Below are 13,477 nucleotides of genomic sequence, written 5' to 3' on the forward strand. Positions count from 1 at the left end.
ATTCGAAATGGTCGGTAATCTGTTTGTTAACTTGGCTTTCGTTTCCCTGTCAAGACGAACAGTGACACGGCGTGTTGAGGACATCGCAGAGAATATGGAACAACAGTTGAAAGACAAGGTAAAGGATTTCACTTATTTATCCTTGGCCCTGGATGAGAGCAGTGATGCACGTGACACGCAACTTGAACTTATCAATCTTCAGTCTGATGCAGTGATTGGAGAACTATTCAAAACAATGTCACTGACAAGGGTCTATGCAGCTCTCGATGAACAAAACTTTCATAAGATTAGAAGTTGTACTGTTTGGGTGCCCATCAGAGACTTCACTCCTCACACTGATTGAGTAGTTTAAATGTAATGTTGAGCACTCTCTGTGTTTTTGTGCATACCCGTTAACAAGAGTTCAGTCCGTGGTGCTGAATGCAGTGTACTTTTCCCTCCGTGGAGTTCATTGCATATTTAATAATGAAAATACCTATCAAAAGGAGAAGATGGATGTGGTTTATGTCTGTGCATTAAAAAAGTCAAATAAGTAGCATATCTGGACGTGATTTAGTGGATGTATCTGTCAACACAGTCATACAACATGATGTATATATGATGATATGATTCTGGCCCGCGATGGCAAAAATATATTCTAACGTGCACTCCATGGAAAATAATTGCCCGGGCCTGACGTAGACAAAACTAATCTAACCAAGTCGTCAGAGGAGTCAAAAAACACTTGTAGGGGAACTGTTTTTGGGGTGACTTTCGTGGAGGTGCTAATTGGCTGTAAAATTCCTGAGATGGAGATTAGACGGCCTGAACCAAGCAACGCTCTCCTCCCAGGAGAGACTACTTCTGGAGCGCAATGGAGTTCTTTGAACTGTCACAGGGTTAGGTGACTGTTCACCTTTCACTGGGGCTCACTGAGACTTGCATAGGAACCTTACCTAACAGAGAGACTAGTGTGGGTAACAGAGACTTGCAGTACAGTTGTTTAAAGACAAAATCTGCTTGGAAAGTCAATGGTTATTTGCAAATCTGGACTAAAACAGAAACTATCATTCAAGAGAGGATTTCTTGAAAACTAAGTTTCCAACCACAATTAAAGAAAATCTTCTTGAGATTCCGGCTATTTTTCAACTCTTAAACTAACATGAACTCTCCCTCCTCACCACATATTCTCTCCCTAAGCACCTCCCTCATCTCCCCTTACAGAGGTGGATTGGATGCTGTACTGTCCTCTTTGTCACAAAGGTTTTTAAAGTCCCGCAGAGTAGAGCTGTCAGTCTCTCAGTCTCCCACAGCACACACCATTAGCCTGAGGGAGTGACCAAACCTTTCTCTCAGTTACACTACTAGTCCAGTCCTCAGCTTATTCCTCTCCGGCTCAGTGCCTTCCTACAGAATGTGCACTGTAGTAATACATGGATTACAGATTATAATATAACATTGCCAAAATAATCAATGTAACGGTATTTAGGTTCTCACACAGTGGAATTCTGTCAGCCAGTTGAAAAAATAAATACTCCCACCACTTGCTCCCAACAACTCAATAGTAGGCAAGATAGCAGGACTGGCACCAATGTGTCAGTGTGCCAGGCTACAAGCTGAGACAGTAGGCCTGTTTGCATAGTAAGCCTCTTTTAGACAGGAGCCAGAGCTGCAGTTCCAGTCACATGACCAGAATTCACACCCTTCTCATTCAACGGTCTGTCATCCATCTCCTATTAGACTGGTGAGACAATGGCACAGGGAGAGGGGTTATTTGAGGGGAACGTTTCAGTGTAGGTGTTCTTGCAGGCGTTAAGGCGTCCTTGCATTGTATACAAACAGTTATTTCAGCAGAAAGAGTAAACTGTGAGGGATGAGCTATATTAAACAAAAATATAAAAAAAACACACAGATTTTACTGAGTTACAGTTCATATAAGAAAATCTGTAAATTAAACAAATGTATTAGGCCCTAATCTTTGGATTTCACATTACTGGGCAGGGGTGCAGCCATGGGTGGGCATGGGAAGGCATAGGCCCACCCACTGTGGAGCCAGGTCCAGCCAATCAGTTTTTGCCAACAAAAAGGTTTTATTACAGACAGAAATATTCCTCAGCACCACCCTCCTCAGACGGTCCCGCAGGTGAAGCCACCGGATGTGGAGGTCCTGGGCTGGTGTGGTTACACAAGGCCTGCGGTTGTGAGGCCGATTGGGCATACTGTCAAATTCTCTAAAACAACATTGGAGGCAGCTTATGGTAGATAAATTAACCTTAAATCCTTAAATTCTCTGAAACAGCTCTGGTGGGTATTCCTGCAGTCAGCAAGCCAATTGCACACTCCCACAAAACATGACACATCTGTGGCATTGTGTTGTGTGACAAAATATTCACATTTTAAAGTGTCCTTTTGTCACCCGCACAAGATGCAACTGGGTAATGATCATGCTGTTTAATCAGCTTCTTGATATGCCACACCTGTCAGGTGGATGGATTTTCTTTGCAAAGGAGAAATGCTCACTAATAGGAGGTATGTAAACACATTTGAGAAATTAAATGCGGTGTGGGGGGCAATTACAGACTGGAGGACTGTGTGTGCGAGTGTTCGCTGGAGAGAGGAGTCCTCAAGACCAGGGGAAAACTCAAACCACGGTCGCTAGACTAACACAGACATAGCAGCATCGCAAGGAAAACAGCAGATGAGGGTGAGATCATCAAGATAGAATAACAACAATATGCTTATTTCCATGGAAAGGAAACAAAGTAATTTCTTTCACTCTTAATTAATATCTAGTCAGTGTCTCCGGTGTTCCATTTCCTGTATTTGGTTCATTTGGAGAAAAGAAATGAGGAAAGTGGGCATTCTTGGAGCGTCTAGTATGTGCTAATTGGGGTTGGTTTGGAATAATGTACGTAAGCTGGAAAATCATTGGTTGTTCTCATTGGAGTGTTATTGTAGGCACTGTGGTGAAGACATGGCCATGCTTGTACTCTCCTGTGGAAACTTCTGGTCGTAAACCACAGAAAGAGAGCAGAGAGTCTGTATCAATGGACCAGCTGCAGAATACCGGGGACAAAGCCATAGGCCCAATCCCAGTGGATCTTTCAGTGGTTCACGGACCACAGACCAAGGTCACAGCCTCAGCGTCTTTGTGTGTTTTCATTTACATGCAGATAACGGATGTAGAAACAGATCAGGTTGCTTAGAGGAGACACACACACACACACACACAGAGATTCTGGTTGTGGTCTACAAGCCAGCCACACTGTTTTCACCAAATTTCAGAGGGTAACTTAAACTCCCCTTCAACATCAACCTATTGTTACCTCACAATATTACAGTGCTCCCTGTGAAATGGCACAAAGAGCAGTGAAAGAGCTAGTAACACTAGCTTGGTGTGAGAGGCAACATTTGGCTCGGGCAACAGAGCATCGGTCCACAGTACTTTACTACAGCACAGTCTGTTTCCCTGCACCTTGGCCTTACTGCCTCTCTCTGCAGAGCAGGTGTCTGCCCAAATTCCTCACGAGCTCCTGTCAAATATGGCGTACAGTAACTCACAGCTGCAGGCCACTCAGCACAATGGAGACATATTGGACTACATAAGCGCTTTGAGATTGTCTGTAATAAAAATCACTATAAAAGTTTAATACATTATTATTTACATTACAGCCCCACAGCCAGGCTCACTCACACAGACACTGTATGCATCTCAAATGACACCCTATTCCCTATGTAGTGCACTACTTTTGACCAGAGCCCTATGACGCCTGGTCAAAAGACGTACATTGTAGGAAATAGTGTAATTTGGGACTCCACCTCAGACTGGGCGAGAGGTAACTGTCACAGAGGGGTCACCAGCACTTAGTTTTGGACTGTTTTGTTCCGGAACCTATTTGCCAGGATCCAGTACGTCATGACATGAAAACGAATTGTCACTGTTTGCAATGTAAAAATGTGAATAAAAGCAGTCAGAGTTCATTTGAGTTGCCTCTAATTTTAATGACCCCCCCCAAAAAAACATATTGTGAAAAATCTGTTTTCAGCCGTGCCTGATATTCTAAGAATTGATTTGGGTGGCCCGGGTTTATAGTTCGCGCAAAATTGTAGCCTAGAGACCAACGCGTGGCTGGTGCTGTGGGTGAGAGAAAAGTATGCCTGTATCTCCCACAGAACTAGAATGATATTCACTTTCTATTACCCCTCTCTCCCCGTCTCTGCTCTGATAGACATGAACCTAAAACCATCTCTCCAGCGTTGCAATTCATTATTTATTTCCTTATAGAATCATAGCCGTGAACAATTATAGAATTACTGCTGTTCAGAAATAAATTAAATAATTCAGAATACTACACCAGGACTATAGGCCTATACTTTTAGCCACAGAGGATCAATATTTTTTTATTGCCTAGCTGTGGATTGTGTGTAGCCGTCCGGAATGTGCGGAAAATCTGCCAGTGAACAGCATGCAGCCAAAACAGGCCTTTTGCAATATTTCAAATACAATGCGGAACACAGGTTGGAAAGCAAATGGCTCCTGCTGAAAAGAGAAGACTAATCTGTCTGTAGAGGCTACCAAAATAGTCCATCAACTTCTAAATAGGCCTATTGAGGGAACAGTATTGTTTTACAATACAATTGTTTTAATTTTCAGCATAGGTACACTTCAACTATGACAGACAAAATGAGAAAAATATCACATTGTAGGATTTTTTATGAATTTATTTGCAAATTATGGTGGAAAATAAGTATTTGGTCACCTACAAACAAGCAAGATTTCTGGCTCTCACAGACCTGTAACTTCTTTAAGAGGCTCCTCTGTCCTCCACTCGTTACCTGTATTAATGGTACCTGTTTGAACTTGTTATCAGTATAAAAGACCTCCACAACCTCAAACAGTCACACTCCAAACTCCACTATGGCCAAGACCAAAGAGCTGTCAAAGGACACCAGAAACAAAATTGTAGACCTGCACCAGGCTGGGAAGACTGAATCTGCAATAGGTAAGCAGCTTGGTTTGAATAAATCAACTGTGGGAGCAATTATTAGGAAATGGAAGACATACAAGACCACTGAATCTCCCTCGATCTGGGGCTCCACGCAAGATCTCACCCCGTGGGGTCAAAATGATCACAAGAACGGTGAGCAAAAATCCCTGAACCACACGGGGGGACCTAGTGAATGACCTGCAGAGAGCTGGGACCAAAGTAACAAAGCCTACCATCAGTAACACACTACGCCGCCAGGGACTCAAATCCTGCAGTGCCAGATGTGTCCCCCTGCTTAAGCCAGTAGTATGTCAGAGGAAGGCCCCCCCAAAAATTGTCAATGACTCCAGTCACCCAAGTCATAGACTGTTCTCTCTGCTACAGCATGGCAAGCGGTACCGGAGTGCCAAATCTAGGACCAAAAGGCTCCTTCACAGCTTCTACCCCCAAGCCATAAGACTGCTGAACAATTAATCAAATGGCCACCCGGACTATTTACATTGACCCCCCCACCCCCTTTGTTTTTACACTGCTGCTAATCGCTGTTTATTATTTATGCATTGTCACTTTACCCCTACCTACATGTACAAATTCTCTCACCTAACCTGTACCCCCCACACATTGACTCTGTGCCGGCACCCCCAGTATATAGCCTCAATAGTGTGTTACTTTTTTTTTTAATTACTTGAGTTTATTCAGTAAATATTTTCTTAACTATTTCTTGAACTGCATTATTGGTTAAAGGCTTATAAGTAAGCATTTCACGGTGAGGTCTACTCCTGTTGTATTCAAATAAAATTTGAGTTGAATGGATTCAAGACTAGGTTGTTTTTAATGATCTCAGATTGTCAGTTAGTCAAGTGTCCAAGTAGCCGGTCATTTCAATCATTTGTGCGGTGTTAAAGAAGATTATGCTAAGGTCTCCGGTCATGTAAAATGACATTCATAAAAAGGCAAACATTATCCCAGACCCTAGGCTACAAAAATAATTCCCCATGTATGCAACTTCTGCAAGCACCTCTACTACTCTGTGCCACTATGCAAATGCGATGATCTGCATGCAACACTCACTTTTTGTTCCGGCACCTCCCGATTTACAAATTAAGCACTTGGGGTCACCCCACTGCATAACTAGCCAGGAGGGGCGAGAAGTTAGTCACTGAGGGGTCACCCCATTGCATGACTAGCCTGGATCCTTTAACTACGTAATCTTAGCATGGTGGGCTTACTTACCATCCCGTCAGAAGGGGGTTATCTAGCCTTTCATCCTGACTGATGGGCAGAAGTTTAAATTATGTCCAGGGCTTCATTTGGTCCTATACCCTCTCAGCATGGGCTTATCAGAAGTGTTTACCCTGCGTGTAAAAAGGCTCAGTGTTTGTTCACCTAGTTATCCACTTAGCAGCAGTAAACAGCAGCCCAAACTGTCACATACAAGTGAAATTGACAGGTGAGAGAGCATCTACACAGGTCAACCCCAACCAAATTTAGCATTTACAGATACGGAATTGCACATTATCACCTGCAATTAAGAGGGCATGTAGCATGCTTTTTCCAGCTGCTCCTTCCAGATCAAAGACATACAGCAGGCGCAGGGAGGCGTAGGGCGGCGTAGGGCTGAGATATGTGATGAGCAGGGGGCGGTTTTCATCAGATCAGTGACACCCTGATGACAGGCACCCTTAGCCCCTCACTGAAGCACCTAGCAGCTGTGGCTCTAGTCCATGACAGTGCGTCCCAAATGGCACGCTGTTCACAGAGCTTTTCCCACTGGGTTCTGGTCAAAAGTAGTGCACTATGTAGTGAATAGGGTGCCATTTGGGATGCATCCTCTCTCACTGGGATGTGCTACCCTCTCCCCTCTTGATTCAGCAGAAACACACTGCCCCAGAGTTTATTTTCCAGCGTTGGCAAAGTGGGGCTTTCACAGAGACTTGGTGAAGGCTGTAATTGATTTACGAGCAGCTCTCCCACTCCTGCTTGTACCTCTCCATGTAAGGCAGTGCCAGCCAAGACACTCCGCTCACACACACAGCCTTGGTTCCATAACAGGCACCCACCCACCCACTGTTCTGCTAAAGGGTCCCTTGAACACCACACACACATTGTTCTCCTCCCACAGCTACTGTGACCTTTCTATTATGCCAACTCAAGGATGACAAAATATCAAACCGTAATAAAACATGTTCTGTGAACCACAGCTTTTCTGATGTGAATGACGTCTTGTACTGGATGACTTAAGTGAAATCAGAGTGGTAACAATTCAGCGGTAAAAAAAAATCTGACTCTTCAAATGAAAACCTGCCTAATAGTCAAACTTAAAGCCCCCAGGGTCCTTCAAAACAAAACTTCCTCGCTTGTAAAAAATGTAAGACAATGTCTTCAGTATTCCATCTTATCTCTGCATGGTTAGATAATAATGGGAGGGGAGGGGGAACTACTGAAGGAGGGGTGGACAGAGGGAGGGAGGTGCCAGGTGGGTGATGAGGCTCTGAACGAGGCAATGGAGTGAGATTGCTGCTCAACAGAGCTGCCGCTCTCTTTCTCCTCCCCTGCCTACAGCCAGAGCCCAGCCAGGCCTGAAACGAGGGGCCAATAGGGCCACTTACTACCCACAGACCCACAACCTCAATGCAGCACAGAGCCACTCTTTACTAGTTGCTATGATCACACTCGCATGCAGGCAAGATCAGTGCCCGACATCATCTTTTCACTGAGGGGGTAAACAGTCCCATGCTGCCAAGTTGTTCAATAGCTGACTTCACACTTCTTCAAAGAAGACCTCACAGCTGGACTGGACTCAAATGTGTTTCCTCTACACAAACATGTTGATTTAGATGAGAGCATTACCTTGTCTTGCTTCCCTTCCATTTACTGGAAACATTTTCTGATTGCAATATAGGCACAGATGATGCCTTTAACCATAGCATGTATGATAAAAGCACTGGCAAGTCATATTGGTGTGGGTTGCCACCTTGTTATTTATTTTTAAAATAACTTAAAGTCCTGTTAAAATGAATTGTAAAGAATTTATGCAAATTCAACAGCATATAGGGTTGAAGTCATAAGTTTACATACACCTTGGCCAAATACATTTAAACTCAGTTTTTCACAATTCCTGACATTTAATCCTAGTAAAAATTCCCTGTCTTAAGTCAGTTAGGATCACCTTAAAGCGTCAGGAAGCTTTAACTTCCTGACTGATGTCTTGAGATGTTGCTTCAATATATATCCACATAATTTTCCCCCCTCATGAAGCCATCTATTTTGTGAAGTGCACCAGTCCCTCCTGCAGCAAAGCACCCCCACAACATGATGCTTTCATCCCCGTGCTTCACGGTTGGGATAGTGTTCTTCGGCTTGCAAGTCTCCCCCTTTTTCCTCCAAATATAACAATGGTCATTATGGCCATAGGACTCGTTTTACTGTGGATATAGATACTTGTGTACCGGTTTCCTCCAGCATCTTCACAAGGTCCTTTCCAAGCTGTTTAAAGGCACAGTCAACTTAGTGTATGTAAACTTCTGGCCCACTAAGTGAAATAATCTGTCTAAACAATTGTTGGAAAAATGACTTGTAGATACATAGATATCCTAACCGACTTGCCAAAACTATAGTTTGTTAACAGGAATTTTGTGGATTGGTTGAAAAACAAGTTTTAATGACTCCAACCTAAGTGTATGTAAACTTCCGACTTCAACTGTACATGGAAAGCAAGAAATAGCCAGCTCATTTAGACACAGCTGATTATATATATACATATACACACTGCTCAAAAAAATAAAGGGAACACTTAAACAACACAATGTAACTCCAAGTCAATCACACTTCTGTGAAATCAAACTGTCCACTTAGGAAGCAACACTGATTGACAATACATTTCACATGCTGTTGTGCAAATGGAATAGACAGCAGGTGGAAATTATAGGCAATTAGCAAGACACCCCCAATAAAGGAGTGGTTCTGCAGGTGGGGACCACAGACCACTTCTCAGTTCCTATGCTTCCTGGCTGATGTTTTGGTCACTTTTGAATGCTGGCGGTGCTTTCACTCTAGTGGTAGCATGAGACGGAGTCTACAACCCACACAAGTGGCTCAGGTAGTGCAGCTCATCCAGATATACATACATACATACATACATACATACACACACAGTATATCACAAAAGTGAGTACACCCCTCACATTTTTGTAAATTTGAGTATATCTTTTCATGTGACAACACTGAAGAAATGACACTTTGCTACAATGTAAAGTAGTGAGTGTACAGCTTGTATAACACCAGGCCCTGTAAATTTGCTGTCCCCTCAATAACTCAACACACAGCCATTAATGTCTAAACCGCTGGCAACAAAAGTGAGTACACCCCAAAGTGAAAATGTCCAAATTGGGCCCAAAGTGTCAATATTTTGTGGCCACCATCATTTTCCAGCACTGCCTTAACCCTCTTGGGCATGGAGTTCACCAGAGCTTCACAGGTTGCCACTGGAGTCCTCTTCCACTCCTCCATGACGACATCACGGAGCTGGTGGATGTTAGAGACCTTGCACTCGTCCACCTTCCATTTGAGGATGCCCCACATATGCTCAATAGGGTTTAGGTCTGGAGACATGCTTGGCCAGTCCATCACCTTTACCCTCAGCTTCTTTTGCAAGGCAGTAGTCGTCTTGGAGGTGTGTTTGGGGTTGTTATGTTGGAATACTTTCCTGCGGCCCAGTCTCCGAAGGGAGCGGACCATGCTCTGCTTCAGTATGTCACAGTACATGTTGGCATTCATGGTTCCCTCAATGAACTGTAGCTCCCCAGTGCCGGCAGCACTCATGCAGCCCCAGACCATGACACTCACACCACCATGCTTGACTGTAGGCAAGACACACTTGTCTTTGTACTCCTCACCTGGTTGCCGCCACACACGCTTGACACCATCTGAACCAAATAAGTTTATCCTTGTCTCATCAGACCACAGGACATGGTTCCAGTAATCCATGTCCTTAGTCTGCTTGTCTTCAGCAAACTGTTTGCGGGCTTTCTTGTGCATCATCTTTAGAAGAGGCTTCCTTCTGGGATGACAGCCATGCAGACCAATTTGATGCAGTGTATGGCGTATGGTCTGAGCACTGACAGGCTGACCCCCCCACCCCTTCAACCTCTGCAGCAATGCTGGCAGCACTCATACGTCTATTTCCCAAAGACGACCTCTGGCTATGACACCGAGCATGTGCACTCAACCTCTTTGGTCGACCATGGCGAGGCCTGTTGAGTGGAACCTGTCCAGTTAAACCGCTGTATGGTCTTGGCCACCGTGCTGCAGCTCAGTTTCAGGGTCTTGGCAATCTTCTTATAGCCCAGGCCATCTTTATGTAGAGCAACAATTATTTTTTTCAGATCCTCAGAGAGTTCTTTGCCATGAGGTGCCAGGTTGAACTTCCAGTGACCAGTCAGTATGAGGGAGTGTGAGAGCGATGACACCAAATGTAACACACCTGCTCCCCATTCACACCTGAGACCTTGTAACACTAACGAATCACATGACACCGGGGAGGGAAAATGGCTAATTGGGCCCAATTTGGACATTTTCACTTAGGGGTGTACTCAATTTTGTTGCCAGCGGTTTAGACATGAATGGCTGTGTGTTGAGTTATTTTGAGGGGACAGCAAATTCACACTGTTATACAAGCTGTACACTCACTACTTTACATTGTAGCAAAGTGTAATTTCTTCAGTGTTGTCACATGAAAAGATATACTCAAATATTTACAAAAATGTGAGGGGTGTACTCACTTTTGTGATGTCCTGTATATGTGTATCCCCTCTGAAGCAAAGCTTCTCTTGTCAGGTGCCAGGAGCTTCATATACCTGTCCTGGTGATAAAACCACATCTGTGTATCAGACAAAGCCTGAGACTACATAGCTTTGCAGTCTTGTGGGTTGGCTATCTGATGCGTTATACAGCCTAGCTACAGGAACAGAAGAACACATTCACATCAATGCACACACGTGCCAAAATAATAATTCTGAAGGGGGAAATGTATAGGCCACATGAAGCCTTAAGTAAACACTAAACATGTACATGTCTTAGGACATGTCAGAAGGCTATGGTAGTGTGACCTACATCTGACTGCTCACTGAAACATGAATTCTCTCTTCAGTATAAAAACAGAGCGGACAGAGCTGGTCAATTAAACCACTAACAGACACACTCATTCAGGCCCCTGCTGTTCTGAAGATCACAATTACTCTGCAATTAATACTGGTGACACTGTCAGAGTTAAATGCAAAATTGAACACTACTCTCAAGTAGCCTTAGCCAAGTCGTGGCCGCACTCGAATTTTGAACAATGGCAATGTTAATGCTGCAGAATATTTTCCACCAGCATCATTCAGAACACAGTAATGCTGCCCTGTGGAGATATGCTCCTCCCAGACCGGCCCAAGACAACCCCATCCCTCCTTCCCTGCCTCCATCCAACCGCCATCCCTCTGTCATTCCCCCCTTCATGCCTGGACTGCATAATGAAGTGTAACACAAACCATCACCAACAATCTGCATCACATTAGATGGGCCTTGATTCAATCGAAATCATGTTGCACTAAGGGTTAGGGTTCTACAGGAAAATACTAAACTAAGGAAATTCACAAAGAGTTCATAAAATGTACAGCACGCTATTTGATGACTATGGGGAAAGGTTGGGTGGTGTGGAGCCAAAGCTCATTTAAAAAGGTCCTGTGTGCCCTTACTGTTGAAAGATAATCATCCTAAATGTCTGCATTTCATTGAAGAGGTGGTCAAATGTAATTACTTGCCAGTATGTGGATAAACTATGTAGGCCTAGATCAGATAAATACATGACAAAACATTCACACTGTAAATAATATCATTCCACTGGCACAGAGTATATGCAGAAGTATTCTTACAGAAAATCTCCTGCGAATCCCTTTTACTAGCCTGGTGTGGCAATGTAAAGAGACACAGAAGATGGCTATATATACTCTTAATTCAAAGATAATATTTCCCAATGAAAGAGTTTCCTTGGCATCTTAGGACAATGAAATTATCACTGTCCAACTAAAAGCCAGCCTCCTTCATCACCATCTCTGCTCCCATTATTTTAAAGAGATATAAAATACCATTTCTACATTTTCAAGCCAGGAAATCATACCATACCATTTATATCTCCTTAAAATAATGGGAGCAGAGATGGTGATGAAGGAGGCTGGCTTTTAGTTGGACAGTGATAATTTCATTGTCCTAAGATGCCAAGGAAACTCTTTCATTTGGAAATATTCTCTTTGAACCAGGAAATCATACCATACTGTTTCTACCTATCCTGTGAGGCCTAGAGACATGATCATGTCTTTACCAGGTGTTACTGGGTATAATGTCCTGTACTGCCAACAGGGTAGCAGCAGCAGGGCACTGAGAATGGCGCAGCTCCGTTCTCTGCAGACAATTAGATTTATATTCACAGTACCTCGGCTCGCTCCCTCTACCCTTCTCTCCCTCACGATTACAATGTACATATATATTATATCCGCCCACCTGGATATTATTCTTTATAGCATATACATTATGTGCATGCAACTGCAAGTAGAGACATCGGCTAGCCGAGAGTCTCAGTGGGATTAATTGTAATTTGTTATTGAGAATCATCATTTGTTTTTAAGACAGGCATGCTTACGTATGTAGGAAACTAGAGTTGCAGAGGACCCAAAATAGATCCTTAACCTGCAGCATGATGCAGGTATCATCTAGGTATAATTTATTTCTAATCCTGAAACCATTGCTTTACCCATAAATGTACAAGATACAAAAACACACTGACATCAGCTTACATATTTTAAAGGCTTTCACAACATGCTATTTTTATTGAATCCATGTCTAGAAAATAAAATACAGATTCAAGATAGTGTGGTAATAATATTTACAATATAGGCCTAGATTAATTATATGGGAGAGTAACTGTGCTCATTTGTTAAACTGCACACACACACATCTTGACAAATTGTGATATATTAGCGACATGTAGTTTGTTGTGTGCAAGGCAAAATAATAAATAAATAAATAAATAAATAAATGGACAGGGTACATAGAAAAGATTGAGCAATTTCCTGTGAAAGATGAGCTTAAATCCTCATAACATCTATAGGCTAAACATCTGTTATTGAAACATTTACATTACACCCATATGAAAGAGATGGACAGATAATAGGATTAAAAAAGGACTTAATGTGACACCTACAGGTATATTTATAGGAAATTTGTTTAGATCTGTTCTCCTTTTATAAGACATATGGCTGTTTTCAAATAGCTGTGTAATGTGTAGGCCTATGAGATGTTGACTTCTGGATCCTAAATAATGGCCCTTAAATAATTACCTCAAACAAAATCCTAACAACCAAAGAGTAGGCCATTGTCTCGAGTTTCACATATTTTAATAACACGGATTTAAAAAAATACATTTTACTTTTTTACAATAACTCTTTTCAGCATCGATAATTTCATCTGGGCTA

At 42.9% G+C, this 13,477-nt stretch overlaps 1 protein-coding gene across 1 annotated transcript in view; it reads right to left on the reverse strand.

Moving 5' to 3' along the window:
* Positions 1-13,477, reverse strand: part of LOC110507127 (nucleoredoxin) — an 88,183-nt gene that overhangs the window by 73,375 nt on the left and 1,331 nt on the right. The gene's annotated exons all lie outside the window — the stretch shown is intronic.

This window comes from Oncorhynchus mykiss, chromosome 27, assembly GCF_057628025.1.
Source record: "Oncorhynchus mykiss isolate SJ-2025 chromosome 27, ASM5762802v1, whole genome shotgun sequence".
NCBI lineage: Eukaryota > Metazoa > Chordata > Actinopteri > Salmoniformes > Salmonidae > Oncorhynchus > Oncorhynchus mykiss.